The sequence below is a fragment of the Liolophura sinensis genome, chromosome 4 (genome assembly GCF_032854445.1).
Source record: "Liolophura sinensis isolate JHLJ2023 chromosome 4, CUHK_Ljap_v2, whole genome shotgun sequence".
Taxonomy (NCBI): Eukaryota; Metazoa; Mollusca; class Polyplacophora; order Chitonida; family Chitonidae; genus Liolophura; species Liolophura sinensis.
Window position 1 is genome coordinate 17,288,797 of NC_088298.1, and position 10,428 is coordinate 17,299,224.

The 10,428-nt window shown below is 38.4% G+C and overlaps 1 protein-coding gene across 1 annotated transcript in view; it reads right to left on the reverse strand.

The window, feature by feature from the left end:
* Positions 1-7,633, reverse strand: part of LOC135464742 (mitogen-activated protein kinase kinase kinase 3-like) — an 83,003-nt gene extending 75,370 nt beyond the window's left edge. Inside the window, exon 1 of the mRNA XM_064742265.1 lies at positions 7,590-7,633. The gene's annotated coding sequence lies outside the window, so the exon portion shown is untranslated. The remainder of the gene's footprint in view (positions 1-7,589) is intronic.
* Between the last annotated feature and the right edge of the window lie 2,795 nt (positions 7,634-10,428).

Genomic DNA, 10,428 nt, shown 5'->3' on the forward strand with positions numbered 1-10,428 from the left:
TCCTTTTGTCGCTAATGACAGTGTTGAGACGACTACTGTATATCTAGTCTGAAGTCCTCCTCTGCTGCTGGATTTGATGACATTTGTACATCTATATCACAACTAGTTTCTCTTCTCATATCTTTACCATTAGCACACATAATTAATCCATCTTTTAGATCTGGAACTGTCCCCAATTGCCTTAAAGCCGCTGAAGTTTCTCCAATTTACCAAACTGACGAACGACTGGCTATCTCACAGTGTACTATCTTCAATAATATGCTTTCAAATTCCATTTCTGTCAACTGTGTTGTGCCTCAGTGCTTCATCCTGGGACCAACTCACATTCTTCTTCTATATATCAATGATCTTGCCAAAGTTTTCTGATTTGCTACATTTCAATGCTACAACAGGCGACTAAGTTTAAATTTCTTAGAACTGTTTTTAAGGAAAAATTAAACTGGACTTCTCATATTACTTATATAAGCCAGAAAATCTCACGCAATATCGGTATTTTAAATAATATCACAGATACAATGGTTTCATGCAGACTAGCATGTAGCTCCCGAGTTATTTTTCTCAGTTTTTTGACAGTTTTGTCAAATTTTTGTTGGTTTTTTTAGTCATAACATGAAAAAAAACACGAAGTACAAAAATAATTATTGTAGATTTGTAATCTTGACGTCAAGAAGCAAGATTGTTTGTTTAATGGTTTTAAGCAGTTTTAAAAACTTGACCTAGTTTTGAGCCAAGTTAATTGGTCAGTTTTGGCCTTATAACGATGTACCAACATATATATACAGATGTGCACAGTATAATTTATTGTTTCATACGATGTTTTACACCGAACACAAGAATATTTCACTTATACGACGCAGCCAGCATTATGGTGGGAGAAAAATCTGCCACCAACCGCAGGTTGTAGGGCCGGAGAGAAAGCGAGCCAGAGTCAATGAATGCTTGGAGTTGTTACGTCCTATTTAACAATTCTTCAGTCATATAACGACGAAGAGTTATTCATGCCACCAAAGTGCTGCCACCACCGAAGTATCATATATTTATTTATTTTTATTTGAGTGGTGTTTTACGCCATACTCAAGAATATCTCACTTATATGATGGCAGCCAGCATTATGGTGGGTGGAAACCGGGCAGAGCGCGGGGGAAACCCACGACCATCCGCAGGCTGCTTGCAGACCTTCCCCACGTACGGCCGGAGAGGAAGCCAGCATGAGCTGGACTTGAACTCACAGTGACTGCATTGGTGAGAGACTCCTGGGTCATTACGCTGCGCTAGCGCGAGCCACGGAGATCCCTAGAAGTATCATGCTCAAGACACCCGACATGACACCTCATGCAGTCACATTATACTGACATTGGGCCAAGCAGTCCTGTATCCTTGCTCTAGCCTCTGTGTGCTGAGAACTAAGCAAGGCAGCAACAAGTTCCATTTTTTAAGTCTTTGGTGTGATCCTGGATCTCCCCAAAGTAACCATGACGCCACCAAAGCGGTCCCAAATTTAAAAGCTGTTTTTGGTCACAACAGATGTTTCTTAGGAAAAATCCTGCAAAATGAACTGAAAATTTGGGCCGCTTAGTAGGTACAGGTACACCTTTTAATCTAGAAATAAACAAATTAAAATACAATTACTACAATTCACCTAAAATTTGGTGTGTAAAAACACACTTTTAGGAGCATACAGAGGCCTTAAAATTTTACTTTTGGTGCCTTCACTTATTTCAGTCTGTTAAAAATGAATCAAAAATCACCAAAATCCTTTAACGGATCAATTAGAATCAAGCAAAATGTGTCACTTGAAAAAGACGTTAAACTTTAGATTGAATACAGTATAATGTATCCCCAAGGCTTAATTTTTTATTCACTGTATGGATCACATGTACAGACACAGCATATTTCCAATCTCAGGAGGTACATGTACGTGAGTGATTAACACTATCATTAGATTATTACTCACACCTATACTTTATTCAACGCATGTACAGGTCTTTGTGTGTGTGTGTGGGGGGTGGGGGGGGGTACAAAAGACAACTTTATTACTTCCTACTTCATTAATAATATTCATATACATACATATATATATATATATATATATATACTAGTATATTAAATCAATTACAAAATACACAAATAATACCTAATTACATGTACATGTAGTAACAATTAATGAGAGATCGAACCACCACAAAACTACATTGTTTACAGGGCACTCTCACTTAATGAATATGTAATATGTCTATCTATTACAAAATTTTCAAAATGAGTACGTGTGCACTAAATCTACCTGTTCTGCACCTAGTGACCTTTGAGTGGCCATGTAAACCACGACTGTTCAGTTTAAGACAAGTCAGGCAGTACAATCATGAATGTGCATGTATAAGATGAGTGGGGTTATCAGTCACAGCATGAATTAAAAAGGAAATATGCTTTAATTAAAGACATTCATGAAAGACATGCTTCATGTACTTGTGTAGAAATCTGCATGACTCGAGTAGGCACATGCAGTGACAGTGCCACAAGCTTTACATCAACACTGCTAAAATTAGAGGTTTGGTTGGATTTTTTTTTTTTTGGTTTCTTGCTTTCAATGGAGATTTTCTAAACTAAAAGCTTTATACAGGTTCTCGATTTAAGATCACCAGTAACCACACAATCAGAGCAATGTCCTGACCAGTAACCACACAATTACAGCTTTGTACAATCAATGATTTACAGCTAGCATGTATCCGATATTATGGATACTTTACTTTGAGCTTTAAACAGCAAATACGTAACCAAACATTTTGACCCCTGATTTACACTTTGGTTATCAAATATCACTTACTTCATCATGTGATGTTAAACTCCAAGCACTCACTCACTCACTTACTCACTGCATCATGTGTGATACACAGGTGCAGGTAAAAGCTTGGCATTGCTACCGTGCATATGACAAATCATTACCACAATAGACACGCATGTGTCCACACTATACGTGTACAAAATATGTCCCTGCAAACAAGAATTGTATAAAAACATACTTCCTACACATATTACAACACGTGCACGTAGACTGTCATATACTAAATATGTCTATAAGCAATAAATCACACAGAACTTTATGAATACCTCCTGATCTCGTGAACAGAGTCGCCACAATATGGCTGACTCCTGATCTCATGAACAGAGTCGCCACAATATGGCTGACTCCTGATCTCGTGAACAGTCGCGCCACAATATGGCTGACTCCTGATCTCGTGAACTGAGTCGCCACAATATGGCTGACTCCTGATCTCGTGAACTGAGTCGCCACAATATGGCTGACTCCTGATCTCGTGAACAGAGTCGCCACAATATGGCTGACTCCTGATCTCGTGAACTGAGTCGCCACAATATGGCTTGAAATATTGCCGATGTGGAGTAAAGCCATACAATCACTCATTCGTTTACAGAGAAAGCTCAAGAGGTTTAAATAACAAACTCTCTGTCTCTTGTGTACAAAAGATAATATCTTGAGGCCTTCTGCCATGAGAAATCATATAATACTGCACAATAACCAAGCAAAACCAGTCACACTTTTTCAAATTGTTTTTTTCAAAAAATTTGTTTTTTTGTTGATTTTTTTTTTTTTTATCTGTGGCTATGTGTTCAGCTATGACTATGGGTGGTCTTACATCAATTCATATATAAAGCTGTAAGCCTTGATGTCTAGACCAATGGTCTCAACTTAGTACTAGATGTACATATTTTTTCTTCTGTTTGTTTTTTTTTTTTTACTTTCTGCATCAATTAACCAACAAAAAAAAGACATTGTCTTTAATGACAAGAATAATATATTATGGGATATTTATCAAATCTGACCACAGCTTGCAAGTTTGTCAAATATCCTATTAAATCAGTCACTAATTTTTTTCCTTTTTTCTCTTTTTTGTACGTTCTCTTAACATCTCTACGATGCCTTTACATCACTAATACCACGTGCAAAATTTGTACAAAAATTTTAAACAATGCAGAGGTCTCCGGGATGAGAGTACTTAGGCAGAAGGTGATGTCAGAAAAATCCGTCTCAACCATTATTTCCACATTTATCCTTTATACATACAGTATATGCACGCATGCAATCTCTTTACATGTGTCTGAAACAATTTTACTGTTGAATACTGATTAAATAGTTCCACACAAGGGCACCTGTGGTGAAGCTATAAAGCCTAAACATGACTGTGCGCCACTGAGGCTCCAAAGGTGAAGCTTATCTAGTGGTGGCAGTGATATAAAGAGAGCGTAGAGAGCGACAGGTGCTGCAAGGAGAATGACACAAACATTACTTCTGTGGTAAGTATAAGCATATGTTCTACAGAATGAACACAGCCAGTAACACATGGTAATGAAGCTGATCTTAAGTCCTATAGACGTTCAATTTCTATTGGTCAGTGGATATAAGCAGAACAGATGTAGGTGCATAACAATATGTTAAAGCTGAAGTATTTACTCTGGACACTCTTGATAACAAGGTGTCAGTTTGTTATGAAAATGTGTGTACATGTACATGTTCAAGGTGTCCAAGGGGACATAACTCGTACTGCTGTACGTGATAAACGCTGCCTTATACACCAACATGTGTGTACATGTACATGTTTCAAGGTGTCCAAGGGGACATAACTTGTACTGCTGTACGTGATAAACGTTGCCTTATACACCAACATGTGTGTACATGTACATGTTCAAGGTGTCCAAGGGGACATAACTCATACTGCTGTACGTGATAAACACTGCCTTATACACCAACATGTTTGTACATGTACTTGGTCAAGGTGTTTAGGGGACATAACTCATACTGCTGTACGTGATAAACGTTGCCTTATACACCAACATGTGTGTACATGTACATGTTCAAGGTGTCCAAGGGGACATAACTCGTACTGCTGTACGTGATAAACACTGCCTTATACACCAACATGTTTGTACATGTACATGTTCAAGGTGTTCAAGGGGACATAACTCATACTGCTGTACGTGATAAACACTGCCTTATACACCACCACGTGTGTACATGTACTTGGTCAAGGTGTTTAAGGGAACATAACTCATACTGCTGTACGTGATAAACGCTGCCTTATACACCAACATGTGTGTACATGTACATGTTCAAGGTGTCCAAGGGGACATAACTCATACTGCTGTACGTGATAAACGCAGCCTTATACACCAACATGTGTGTACATGTACATGTTCACTGGAGAAAAAAAAATGAATCAACAAAAAATTCACAGATTATAAAAAACTCTGGTACAATTCTTTCCTTTCATAACAAAGTACTGTATGACATTTGCATTAAGTATATACAGTGCCTTTATAGTTGCAAGTGTGTCTTTAAGCTGTAGAATAAGTGTGCACAAGTTGCAAACTTAACCCAAGAGCAATTTCATGTGCTTTTCATATAGATTTCTTCATACATTTGTATTTGAGACTTTTGGTATACATGTATATAGTCTTTGCGTAACAATGTTATAAATGAGGATGTAACACGTTCAATATGTTTGCACTAGAATTTGATCATTTCCACTAACAAATGTGTTCAACCTGGATTTTGAGGATATTCAAATTTTTAATATATTCATAAATATTATTATAATTCAGATTAAATGCTTATGTTTGAATATAAACAAATCTACGTTCAAATAAATTTATTAGACATGCGTCACATCCTTCTTCAGAATATTAATATGCGATGACAATAAGTAACAAAAGGTGGTCCCAAATACCCACCATACAAAAATACTTTCAAACATCCTTTTGTCCTGACAAAAAAAAAACGATGATAAAATTACAGATCATAGTTCCAAGTAAGTTTTGATGTTCTTTCAAATGATTTTGGCATCATTTTCTGTTTTCTTCTCCTTTAAAAGCGGCCTTAAATCCTACACATTAAATTTTAAATAAAACCATGACTTTATAGATTTGTGCATCGATAACAAATAAATCATGTCAGCATATACGTGTTTTAATGTTCCGATCAGCTGGCAGAGTAAGTACTTGGTGCGTTAACTAAATGTCTTCGCTTTGGTATACTTTCACCATGTTTGGACTCTAAATTTCCCGCAGTAATCAATTTCATGTCATGTGACATCGTGAAATCCCAGTCTATGCATTATGTGGTCATGGTTACTGGGCTACCCCGACCTGGAGACAGTCAGAAGAGCCAGATGTTGAGTAGGAACTATATTGATTGCGGCTGTCATTTTGCCACAGCATGAAGACACGTCCACAGAGTTTCTCTGCAACGACTTGTCAAAAAATCAAAAGAACTGAGGGGTGTTCTAAGTCATTTATTTTTAGCCTTTGCGGTCGGGGTGAACTGAATATACATCAGTGTGATGCACAAGCTATTTATAGCTTGACAGCTTATGACGTTTCCAGCCGGAATGCCCGGGTCACGTGACGGCAAGTATGGCAGCCAAAAACGGCGACCAACACATCAAAGTGGAGGCAACTTGTTCCCCGAAATCGTCTGATTTTGTTGTGCATATTGGAATGCGGACCACGCATGTTTGTTTTGAAGCACATCTTTATGTGATGTGTCTTCACAGAAACCACTTTTAAGCAGGTTAGGACAAAATCACATCCTTAAATACCAATAAATGTTCTGCAATCGATACTCACAGGGCGTGTTGGACATCTTGTATGATGCCAGAAGTCAGAGTGGCTCTCTCTGCTCGGCACATCAGTGCATCGTTAGATCAGTTGACCTTGGGTTTGCACTGTACACCCAGATATACGTAATCATGCATTTTCCTAATTCTTACATTAAGTAATAAATAAAATCATGTAATATGTTCATGTCTGGGTTGTTTCTTAGCCTATTACACTTCTATGTAAGTTGTGTTTTTTTCACTTAAACGTGATGCAGCAAACCTGCTGATTTTAGCCAAAGGTCACAGCTGAAGCACCGAAAGATGGATTCAAATTACTTCTTTGGCCAATGTATACACATATACTCAGACAGTCACAGCTCCCAATGAGACTGCATCCCTTAGGTGTTCAAGACAGTTGGGATTTCAATCAACACCAGTACCAGATTTAGCCATTGGCAAACGTTATATTGTCAAAGAGAAAGGTTTGTGCTCTTGGTATATCATTCAATGAACAGAGTTTATAATCATAAGATAAGCACGAAAGTTCCGAAACCGAAACCCCCTGGTGGAGAGCCTCCAGAAAAAATTTCACCATCTCCAGTTGAGTGGTGCACTTGTTCGTTTTCCAGCAGATTCGATACCGTACAGCTACTGTAAAAACACAACAGCACTTACAAAAATATAGTCTGCTAAAACGCCAAAACGTTTTAACGTCTCAAACAGTATTCTGTCAGAGGTACGTTCTTGCTTGCCAACTTCAACGGTAGTCCACAAGAAATATGATTTTGGTGAACCCGGAAAGTTAAAGTGAAGTTGCACTAAGTTTAGCGGGTGACGAATACTACCTGGTAAAAACGTCAAATTCTTCCCGAAACCAAAGTTCGATAGCACTGTCAAGCACCCACATGCCTCATTCCATCAAAATTAATGCATGTCAATTAGCAAAAATTCACTAAACACTGACAAAATTCCATCACTTACCGCAGTCATATCCACCTCGGTTTACTCCACCTCGGTGGCAGCCATCTTTATGACGTCATATTGCACGACACTATCGGCCAGTCCATGCTGTCAGCATGGGGGCGCATGATTGACCACGTGTAGCAGCGCCAAGTTCAAACCCTCTGCACATACAGTTATATACTGATTTTCTTTAGATGTTTTTCTTACTTTAATACAGGCGATAAAATTAATTTATTGATTTGATTGATAGTTTACCCCATTCACAAGAGCATCTCACTTATGAGTTCAAGTTGTAAGTTCAAATCTAGCTCATGTTGGCCTCCTCTTGTGGGAAGGTCTTGTAACAACCTGTGGAAGATCGTGGGTTTCCCCCGGGATCTGCCCAGTTTTCACACATGACAATGCTGACTGCCGTCGTATAAGTGGAATATTCTTGAGTATGCGTAAAACACCAACCAATTATCAAGCTAAACTCTTGCGGAAATAGATGCTTTAGATTTAATCTAAAGTGGGCCATCCGTGGGAAGGTCTGACAGCAACCTGCGGATGGTCGTGGGTTTCCTCCGGGCTCTGCCCGGTTTTCTCTCACCATAATGCTGGCCACCGTCTTATAAGTGAAATATTCTTGAGTACGGCGTAAAATACCAATGAAATAAATAAATTAATCTAAAGTGCGTGTCACAAGATTCATCAAGCAAATTTTCGTAACTGATGATTTCTTCATATGTAATAAAGTACATTATGCAGAACAAATCTGGTACTCAGATTCAGACTGGTTGACGTGGTTCCAGTAAGTGCTATGCACATGTGTTTCGTTCACCAATTCTTATCATTAATGGCAAGGAAACGCTAGCACGAAATATATGTCAGCTGAAAAAGCATTAAATTCTGTTCATAAAAGTAGACCGATTTATTTATTTCAACCTAGTAAAATGCATTTGGAAGTTTCGATTCAACGATGGCATTTTCTGACAATATTGAGACAAGTGACATCACATGAGTTTTTCTTTTTTCATTGAGCTCACACTTACTGCTACATTTCATCATTAAAAATGTATATACATACAGGGTTATGAATACATTCGCCAAATGGAAATTGAAGCGAATTATTTCAGGCAAAAAAATATGGGTTTGACGTCACTGGATCATTGTTCGAAATTTCTCAAATTTTTTTTTTTTTTTTTTTTTTTTTTTTTTTACAGCTTTGAAGTTTATTCTTCTAAGTCACATTGTCTCATATACATCCATATTGGATTTCGATCATGTGCACCCTTTAAACATCTTCTCAAGTTCCAATGGTGGGTCATATAGACCAATATTATAGTTCCATAAAGTCTGAAGACGAACATTAAAATCCTCTAAAAGCTGTATACAGCCATCTGCGGTCGAATATGTGACGTCGTCAAAGTTGTGAATTTTGATATAGCTTATATGCATCCCAGTGTAACTCTTGTCCGTGATTTCGAATCTGCTTTTACTTTCTGCCTGTGTTTGTAACTTTTTAAGATATAGTAAAAGAAAACGGTTTTAAAGTTCGGTACTTTCAATAACCTGTAAATCGAGAACCTTGAGAACTAGACTTTCGTAATTTGCACCAAATTGTACCCCATGCACGATGTGCTCTTTTCGGGTGGCTTGGACCATTTTATACAGCTTTCATCAATATGGTTTTCACGCAATACAGTTAAAGTGTTTAAAACAAATCATCATATTTCAGAAATAGACATTTAAGCCCATTCATTTAACATACACTTAGAGGTTAATTGACGATGATATGATGTTTAACCAGAAACAGCGATGTGTACTTAACCCCCCCTCCCCCCCCCCCCCCGTGAAAGCAGTCATCGATGGCTATATTTTGGAGTGTAGGATTAGAAGGTAATTATCTTTTTGACTATATAAAACCGTCGTTTTTGTTTGCTCTTGTATTATAACGTCATTGATTGTATTCTGTAAATAATGAAGCCTCCAGAGCCATTAAACATATCAATTCTAAGCCAGGTCGTCATAAAAAGTCAGGGGTCTCCGTGGCTCAGTTGGTTAGCGCGCCAGCGCAGTGTAATGACCCAGTAGCCTCTCACCAATGCTGTGAGTTCAAGTCAAGCTCATGCTGGTTTCCTCTCCATCCGTACGTGGAAAGGTCTGCCAGCAACCTGCGGATGGTCGTGGGTTTCCCCAGGGCTCTGCCCGGTTTCCGCCCACCATAATGCTGGCCGCCGTCGTATAAGTGAAATGTTCATGAGTACGGCGTAAAACACCAATCAAATAAATAAATAAATAAAAAGTCAAGATTATGGATGATCATGAAGTGGTCACTAATGGGGTCGATGTGAGTTCAAATCCGGCTCATGTTAGCTTCCACTCCGACCATACGTGGGAAGGTCTGCTAGCAACCGAGTGGTCGTAGGTTTCTCCTGGACCCTGCCCGGTTTCCTCTCGCCAGAATGCTGGACGCCGTGGTATAAATGAAATATTCTTGAGTACATCTATGCATGTCAGGTGATAAAGTTTACCATATAGAAATTTCATACAGAAATGACGACTAATATTATCAAGGAAATGCACTGAGTAGACAGATAAGTCACGCCTCAAATATTAAAACACAAAGCGTCACCTCAGATATAGGGAATCAAGGCGTGACCTCGAATACAGAGAATCAAGGCGGGACAAATATAGATAATCAAGGAGTGACCTCAAATATAGATAATCAAGGTGTGGCCTCAAAAATAGATATTCAAGGCTTGACCTCAAATACACAGAATCAAGGCTTGACCTCAAATACACAGAATCAAGGCTTGACATTACATATAGGGAATCAAGGTATGACCTCAAATATGGAGAATTAAGGCGTGACACC